Source organism: Alligator mississippiensis, chromosome 1 (assembly GCF_030867095.1).
Source record: "Alligator mississippiensis isolate rAllMis1 chromosome 1, rAllMis1, whole genome shotgun sequence".
In the NCBI taxonomy this organism is placed as follows: domain Eukaryota; kingdom Metazoa; phylum Chordata; order Crocodylia; family Alligatoridae; genus Alligator; species Alligator mississippiensis.
Genome location: NC_081824.1, coordinates 199,949,682 through 199,958,437, shown reverse-complemented (window position 1 = coordinate 199,958,437; position 8,756 = coordinate 199,949,682).

The window sequence follows — 8,756 nt, the reverse complement described above, 5'->3', positions numbered from 1 at the left end:
TCTGAGGCTGCAAACAAATGTTGCATTTAACCTGGGATAAACTATTTTATCCCAGGACGAAATGCAGTGGTTCAGATGTCCATGCCCATTGTCCCTGGATAAATGCTAAAAAAAATTTCCCAGCTAAAAGGTACTACAATTTTACCCCAGGATATTGCAAAGTACATGTGTACAGTTATCCCAGGATTGCTTCATTGAATCAATGGCAGAAAAGTGGTAGTGAATTCAGCTTGTCATGAAACCCTGATTAGAAAGGTAATGTGTGTACATACCAATCCCAGAATATTTTCATTCCGAGACAAACACAGGCACAGCTTATCCAGGGGCAAATGCAACATCTGTTCCTAGCCTGAGAGGGCAGCTGGAAGTGACTGAGGGTGTGTCTACATGTGAAAATAAGCATGACTAAATTTAATGCACATTAAGCTTATGCACATTAAGTGATTTTTTTGGCAGGTGTCTACATGTGCAGAGACTTGGAACTAAAGTTAGTCTCAAATCCCTCCCGTGCTGCCATGCGAGGGAGCTCCAGCCTCTAGCCACATGGCTGCTAGCACTTGCCATTCATGCTGAAGCCTGGCCCAGCTACCAACACTTGGCAGCCATCTTGGGGACTCTGATCCCTGGCCAGCCTCTTCCTTGTGCAAGAGCTGCATACCAGTGCAGGGGCAGCACACGCCAGCTGCCCCTGCCCCTGTCAGTGATGACCAGTGGCCCACGCTCCTGCTGATCATGGTGCTGGCCCTTCTGCCCCCAGCAGGCACCCCCCACCCAGTCCCGAGGACAGCACACCTCCACCAGCAGGGGCCATGGCACTGGCTGAGGGAGGCCCTGGCCAACCCCACCACCCTTACACACCCTGCTCCATCCTACCTGCCCTGCCACCCGTGCATCCCCTACTCCTTGCCCACCCCCAGCACATAAACTTGGGTGAAACAAAAAGCTTTATTACCCTCACAACTCCTACCTCCATCCTTCCCCCCTCAACAAACAGAGCTCCCTCCTCCTTCCCTCCCCAACACACAATGCCCCTCCACTCCCTTCCCCACCCACCACCAATAAAAAATCCACTTCCCAAAGTGGAAACTATTTACATCAGTCAATCTTTTAGTCCCCGAGTGGGGGTGGGGGGGCATGGAGTGGGGAGGCTAGTGGGCCACCAGGCCAAGGAGGGTATCCAGAGCCTAGTGCTCGGTGTCTATAGCCTCCAATGCCCGGGCCTGGAGGTGCACCTGCTGCCGGACCAGCTCAATGTGGGCCTCCAGATGTGCCCAGTGCCTCTCCCAGGTGATGTCTTCCCACCACCAGGCCAGCTGGCATCGACATAGATATCTTCCTTAGGTGTGAGAGGCCCATGCCCGCCCAGCTATGGGAACACGGGCTGCGCAGTGTCCTGCCTGGACTGTGTCCTGCCTCTCCACATGTTGTGGGGAAGGAAAATGGGCCAGGGGAGTGGGGGTGGGCCAGGTGGGCAGGGGGGCAGGGAGTGGTGGCCGGGACCAGGGGCAGGGGCAGGGGTGAGGACTGGGAGAGCCCTGCCCCCAGTGCAGGAATTACCATGTGTCTGGGGCTGGCGAGGATAGTGGCTCAGTGCAGGCCTCCCTGTCAGCAATGGCAAACGGTTGTGCCCAGTGTCCTTGGCCCGGGGTGTGCGGCAGGCCAGCACCCAGCTGCACTGTTGCTGGTGGTGGCTGGCGGTATCATGGCTGGCCGCCTCTCATGGCGGGGTCTGGGGGTGCAGAGCTTTGAGGATATGTGGTAAGAGAAAGGCCTACGATGTCTGTTTGCTCGTGTTTTGTGCCACCATAAAAAAATTTAAGTGGGCCCAAAGGCAATGTCTGCTTGCAGCCTACATGTAGAAATTTGAATGAAAATGGTTCAGCCATTTTTTAAGGGGTGGGGCTAAAGTTTAAAAAATCAGTTTTGTAAATCCTGTGTAATCAGGGAGAGTTTTGCTCAATTAGGGCTGAATCCTGGAGACCCCGACTCTCCCTGACTTGAAGGCCAAGCACTTCACAGGAGTGCAAAGTAGATGCAGGACTGAGTCCTTTCAGACCAGTGTGTCATCCATAGTAACCAGGTATACATCATGGGTCCTTCTTGAGGCCAGTGCTCCCATGAATCCTCACATGGAGACCTGGACCACCATATGCCCCCATGTGGTTTTGCTGGGACAGTCCCATTATAAACACTTGTCCTAGCAAGGTGTAGCAAGATGGTTCTGCACGCTGGGCAGCAGTGATGACCAGTCATGTAACTAGGGCAGGAGGAGGGCGGCACCAGCCCCAGGGGCCAGTTTGGAAGAGGTGCCAGAATGGTTCCCCCAGGGAGCCCGCACCCCAGCATCTGCAACCAGGCAGGGTACATAGGACCAGCCCCAGCAAGACAGCACTCAGGGAGCCAGCCCTGGCAGCAGCTGCAGCAGCTGTCATCAGGTTAGACCCTCACACACTTACCTTAGCTCCTTCCCCTGCCCTCTGCTCTTTTCTTTCTGCTTGTTCTCAGCTGCCTGGCAGCAGTGGTTCTGTTCTTGTGCCCCTCCATGTCAGCACCTAGGCCTTATGCCCTCATCACCCACCCAGGGCACTGTGGTCCTGGGTATCCCATTGATTTGTTCAGATGACTGCTTTTATCGCACTTTTGGCAGGGATTCAGTGGCAGCAGCGCTGTCTAGCCAGGGGTCACAAGAAGGGGTTGCTAGTCGTTGGGCATCCTGCAACTCTCCACAGCCTTCCCCACTTCCCACTTTTGGGGCACTCAGCTAACACTGGAGCTTGGGGACAGGACAAGTGGGTTGTCCTGTTATTAGTCACCTTACGGATGGCCTTTCCCCACACAGGTGATGTTTCACATTTCTGTTTAAATTTGTCAAATAATTAGTAACTAGTTGATAACTGTACCTGAATGCTCACAGCAAAAACTGACCAGAATCAAAGGAAACTTAAGCACTAGTTTTTAAACCGAGGCCCAGGAGCTCCATGGCAAGTTCTCACTGCTTATTACCAAGTTATTGCCAAAAACAAGAAGCATTGCCTAATCGCAGCTACACCGTGTTTCCAGAGTGACTGCAAAGTTTTATTACCATGACAGCAATAATCAAAGTCCAGCATGCAATTGCTGCCCCATGGTAGCAGCACTTCTGCTTTAACTGCTTACTGATAATATATGGGGTGCAGGAAGGCGGGGGAAGAGAGGGATTCGGTATTGGCTTCCCAGCCATTGCAGAATTTTGACAACAGTGCTGCGGTGAGATGAGAAGGCTTGGCGACACCAAAGGACGAAGCTTGCTTGTGGTAGGTGTCTGAACATAGTTGAGCTGTCTAGGTAGGGTTTCTGGGGTAAGTATCAGTTACAGGGTGGTACTTAGATTATTACAGAGGTTTGAAACTGCCAGGGAAGATCTGGGGAAGTGATATCCCTATTTGATTGCTCAACCTGGAAGAGAGAGGAGAGAAGAAAAGTCACAGGAGGTCAAAGACCATGTTAACAGAAGGATCATTAAGATCACTCACATTACTTTTGCAACCAGAACGTTTTACATCCTGGAAGAATATTGTTCTTACGGGCCCTGCTTCTATACTATTCATGAAAAAATGCAGGCAAAATGCATGAACCTTTGGACACACTGCTGCATCTTTGGAGTGCTGGGCAACTTGGGTAAACTCACCCATATATATGCATACATATACACCTATACCTGTGCATGCTTTCCTGAAGGACCGGCACATAATGCTAAGGTCAGAATGACAGGCCCAAATTCTTAGCTCTTTGTTAATGGTGAAAATTCATTCTCATGTTGAATGTAGTCTTGAAGTCTTCCTTGATGGCATAGTCACCTTGCACAAGGCCCCTCCTGAGGCCTACAGTTGTCTAGAGTGCCTGCTGCATGATGTAAAACTGACTTCAACACCATGCAGACAGAGCTCTCCATACGAGTGGAAGATCTCACACTCAAAGCATTATAACATGGGGTTGTGGGGCCTCTCTCAATACACATACTTCGTAGCTCCTACCATGAGTGGGTTCAGGATTTTGTAAAGGGGGTATGGGAGCAGTGACTGGTGCTGCCTGGCTCACTTCAAATAGAGCAGGGGCCTGAATGGAAAACATCTTACTTCCAATGCAACCTGCCCAGGGGGTGAAGGGAAGCCCTGTGTCCTGGGCATTCCTTGAACCTAGGACGTAACACATTGTTTGAACTGGGTCAGGTAGCCAGGTGGTCAGGAACTGAAATGAAGTTAAAGAACAGACGGACTTCTTTACTTAGCCATTATAGGAGATAAGTTCACCAGCACTAAGTAGAAGTATGTTTTAAACAAGGCAGGTGGTGTGTTCTGCTGGATAGGATAGTGATAAGATGACCTGGGCTTTTGTTCAGCCTCCACCTCTGACCTGTTGTGTGGCTATAGGCAAGTCACTTTTTCTGTATGTCTAACTCTCTTATCTTCTGTCTAGTTAGAAGCTTTTAGGGCACTAGACTAGCTCTTCCTCAATGTTTATACAGCACCTAATGCACTAGGGTCCCAATCTCCGTTTGGACTCCACACATTACTGTAATTCAAGTAATAACGTAAAGATATTTTTTTCTTGAGATTTTAACTGAAAAGTGGATTGTAAGGCAGGATACTCCCTATGTGGATATTTGTTGCTCAGTCTTTCCAGTATTTTGTAACATATGTGGTACCATGTCACCAGTCATACCACTCACAAACCAAATTCTTACACATCCCTTCTACATGGCTGGGAAGAAATACAGGGGAAGAAAGTGAATACAGAGGAGCGTTTGATGATAGTAAAATGCTCCAGTAGGCAGATTGGTTACGTACAGTTCCCTAGTTCCAAAAGATGCAAATAGTTCTCAGCTTCCTTTAATGCACTTATCTGCATTGCTAGGTAACAGAGGAGCTGCAACTCACACCCATCTGCCTACAGTAGCCTTTCCCAAAACAGAACTGAAAACCAATTCAACTGAGTTTTGGAGAAACCTTGCATTTCTGACAGGCCCGGCCCTGGGAGGGGATGCAAAAGCCACTTTGAAAGACAAAAACCTTCTATAAAGCCTCATTTGCCCCCCTCAGAACATTATAAAACCGGGCGACCTGCTTCTTCTCTTGCTTACCACAGTGTAAATCAGAAAGAACTCCTTTTTCTTTCCTGGCAGAATGCACCAGGACAAAGTACTTACGAAAGGAGAAGAACCAGGCCCCAGCTATGTGTCTAGTTCACTAATACCAAACTGTTTGCTTGCATCCCAATGAACAAGCAGCAGCTGTCTTTGCCAAGAAGTGTATTGTTAGGCTTAATGAAATTCTGCAAAGGGTCCTGCCCTAAGTCCCTGAATCTACCTCACCTGGTATCTATTGAAGACAATACATTATTTACAGCAGCTGTGGAGATGGCCCTTGGTCCTCAATTGCTTCTGTGAGTGGCTCTGTGCTGTTCAGCTTGTCAAGCCATTGTGGAGAACTAGCTCCTTTACTCAGAGAGAGGTAAGAAGACAGGGAGTGGAAATGTTTAAGTCAGTTATCTGACCTATACCTTTTTGCTACCAATTCAACCTTTGGGGAAGCTGGTGTATTCTTTCCTAGTGAATAAGGGACATTAAGTTTATTTTTTTTTGTAGTCTCCTTCTTAGGAATAAACCCCTCATCTTGGTAATGACATTCTTTCATTGTTTTAAGAGAAATGTGTATTTATATCCAGTGGTGCTGCTCAGCAGAAATCAATAGATGTCTGTAACTTGATGTGTTTGATGTCTTCTTACATTGTGGTTTATCTAAATGCATCCCCCATTGTTGCAATGCAGCCATCTCTAAGGTTGGGGATCCATGGTGAAGTCTTCTTTATCAGTGCTTTCAAGTATTTATTCACCCAAAAACAATGCCCCCATTGCTGTGGTTCATTTTGTCACTGGAGTTTAAGATAAGGTTTTAATCCTCCCTGCTTTCTTGGCCTTACTTAAACAGTTGAATAGGTGGTTTGCTCTCTGGAATAAATGGGCACAGTTGTGTTATGGGCTAGTCTGGGTGGTGATGGAGACTTCCCAGTGAGAAGAAGAGCTGGCACCTTCATTTTGAAAGCTCAGCCTATGCCTCACCTTGGGCTTCCAGCAGCACGATCCCACTGGCCCCATTGGAGCTATTTCTGATTTGCCCTGGAGTGAGGGGAACCAAATCTAGCCCTCTGTGCTGAATGTAGACAGCAGCTTAAAATCAATTAAGCATCCTGGGGTTTCGTTTCCTTTTCAGAGGGGGAAAAAAATTAATCAAGATCCAGTCCACTGGGGTCCTGGCTTCACATAGGGCTTGAAGGTGCCCTGGACTTGGAGCATACAGACATGTTTTTCAAACCTGACAATTTAACTTGGATGCATTTGTTTGCTGTGTTCCTAAGTACCTATCTTAATGTGCCGTGGACCTCATTGGCAGAAGTGCTGCACACTTTATCTGCACCATGGATACTAGCACATCTCACAGTTAGGCCTAAGGTGTCTCACACTAGGTATTTAAACCCCAGAGCCCCTGAAAGCCACTATGAAATCTTCCAGCTTAAGTCTCAGTCTCGTTGATGGTAACTATGAGCTAATGCTGTTTTGTTTGCGACTGTGAACTGCATGTACACGTGGGAATAAATTAACATGCTGGCTTCTGCTTACTGTGTAACAGTACACATTTTCTCTGATTTGTGAAATGCTTGATCAGAGCTAAGGCAAAGCTTAAAACATTAAGAGCTTCATTGTGCCTTTGGACACAACAGCGTTGGGGGCAGCGCAACACACCAAGAGGAGTGCAAGCAGAATTGTGCCTCGGATGGGGACAGGCTTTCCTGGGATATGAAGCTATGCAGCGTAGAAGCTAAATTGCTCAAGCCCCCTTGACGATCAGCATATCTTCACCTCCCCACCATGCACCCATCCAGGTTTTTTTGGTGGGAGAGACAATGACCAGTTTGCTGTCTGCCCTACCTGCTTTATAGTAACAATAAAACTGGAATGGACCCTCCAAGTCCTTCAGTCCTAAGCCTTGCTACTCTCGGCAATAGCAATATATAATTTACAGAGCTCCATCTTAAAACTAGTTGGGCTTTTTGTCTCCATGACTCTGATTGGGAGGGTGTTTCAGAGCCTCTGTCCTATGGGTTAGGAAACTTCTAGTTTCCAGTCTAAAGTTATTCAAGGCCAGTTTATACACATGTTCTTGTGCCAACATTGTCCTTTAGCTTAAATAGCTCTTCTCCCTCCCTGGTGTTTGCCCTGATGTATTTATACTCTTGCTTTCTATCTTCTCTAGGCCTTTGTATGTCTATGCTAAATAAGCCAAGCGTTTCTAGTCATCTCTCTTGTAAGAGGCTGTCCTTTCCCCTGAGGATCTTTGTTTCCTGAACAAAATTGCATGCAGGATTGCAGACCAGATAAGGTTTTGCCAAGGCCTTGCATTTAATTACTTCCTGGGGCAAGCCTCTGGGGCAAAACCTTGAGATCCCACCTACCACCCAGATCTGCAGTCTGGGGTGTAATATGTAAGAGGAGGAGCTTTGCTGCCTGTTATCCAATCAAATAGTCTGCATGGCTGTGATAAATTGAGTCACAGTATGGAGACCTGGGGGGAATGAGCAACAAATGCAGATCAATCCAGAGCTGGCAGTTGTGGGAATGCCTTATTGCCTAGGTACTTCATATGCTAAAGCTGCTATGACAAAGGCATGGTATTTTCACAGCATTATTACAAGCTATTTACCCAATGTCTCTTACTCTGCCAGACGCAACAAAGTGCCATTTCTCTGAGACCAAATTCAACTGAAGTTTGCTCTTCCCCTGGCTTCACGCAGCAAGTGAAACAAAGGAAATAATGAACTCTATTTTCCTTTTATTAAAAAAATGCATTGAACTGCCTCCTGTGCAAATCCATTGCTTTGGGCCTGCAAATGCTTGAGCGTGTGACTATCCTTCTGTTCTCAAAGAAGCTCCTCCTGTGAGAGATTATTCATATTATATGTAAGTGGTTGCAGAAACTGCCCCTGGTGCATGTAGGATGTAGCATACAGTTATTGGAGTCGAGGGTTATAGTGGTGACGTATTGCCCAGTGGGTTGAAGGTAAAAAGTTCTTGTGTAATAATCCTGGAAGAAATATAATATAACCTTGGACTGTCAGATACAGTCCAGTAGTCTGATATGATAACGGATCCTAATTTGTCTTGGGCTATGCCCTGTTAGCTAGTTGAGAGTATAGCTGGGCAGACAGATTGATAGCTGGCTGGTGTTCAGAGCTTGGTTTAAGGTGGATTTGAAGAGTTCAAGTCCTTTGTCTGTATACCCAGCATTTGTCAACATTGGAAAAGGAGCATTGTGTACATAGCACTTAGGTGTGCACACAGGACTTTTCATTCTGACCTCGCACATTGACAGCTGAGGCACACTTCTCATTTTAAGTTTTTGCGCTGCTTGGTTGTCTGCATTGTGTGCAAGCCATTGTGAACGAAAGCGAACGCCTTTTCCACCTGGCTTTGACGGACTCGGGTAAATATTCTTTTATTGGCATTGCAAAGCCATTAAGAACATATGTTGCAGATAACCTTCTACCGTCTTTGTTCACTGACTGACTACCACAGAGCTCCTAGCTGCAATCATTTGGAAAGTTACATTTATTGTTTCATATTTGCCATATGTGTGTGCCTGGCAGTTGCACAGAATGTGCCCTTGGTTAGGCTGTTGCTAAGCAATAGGTAGACATAAGAAATACATACAAATCTCTGAGGT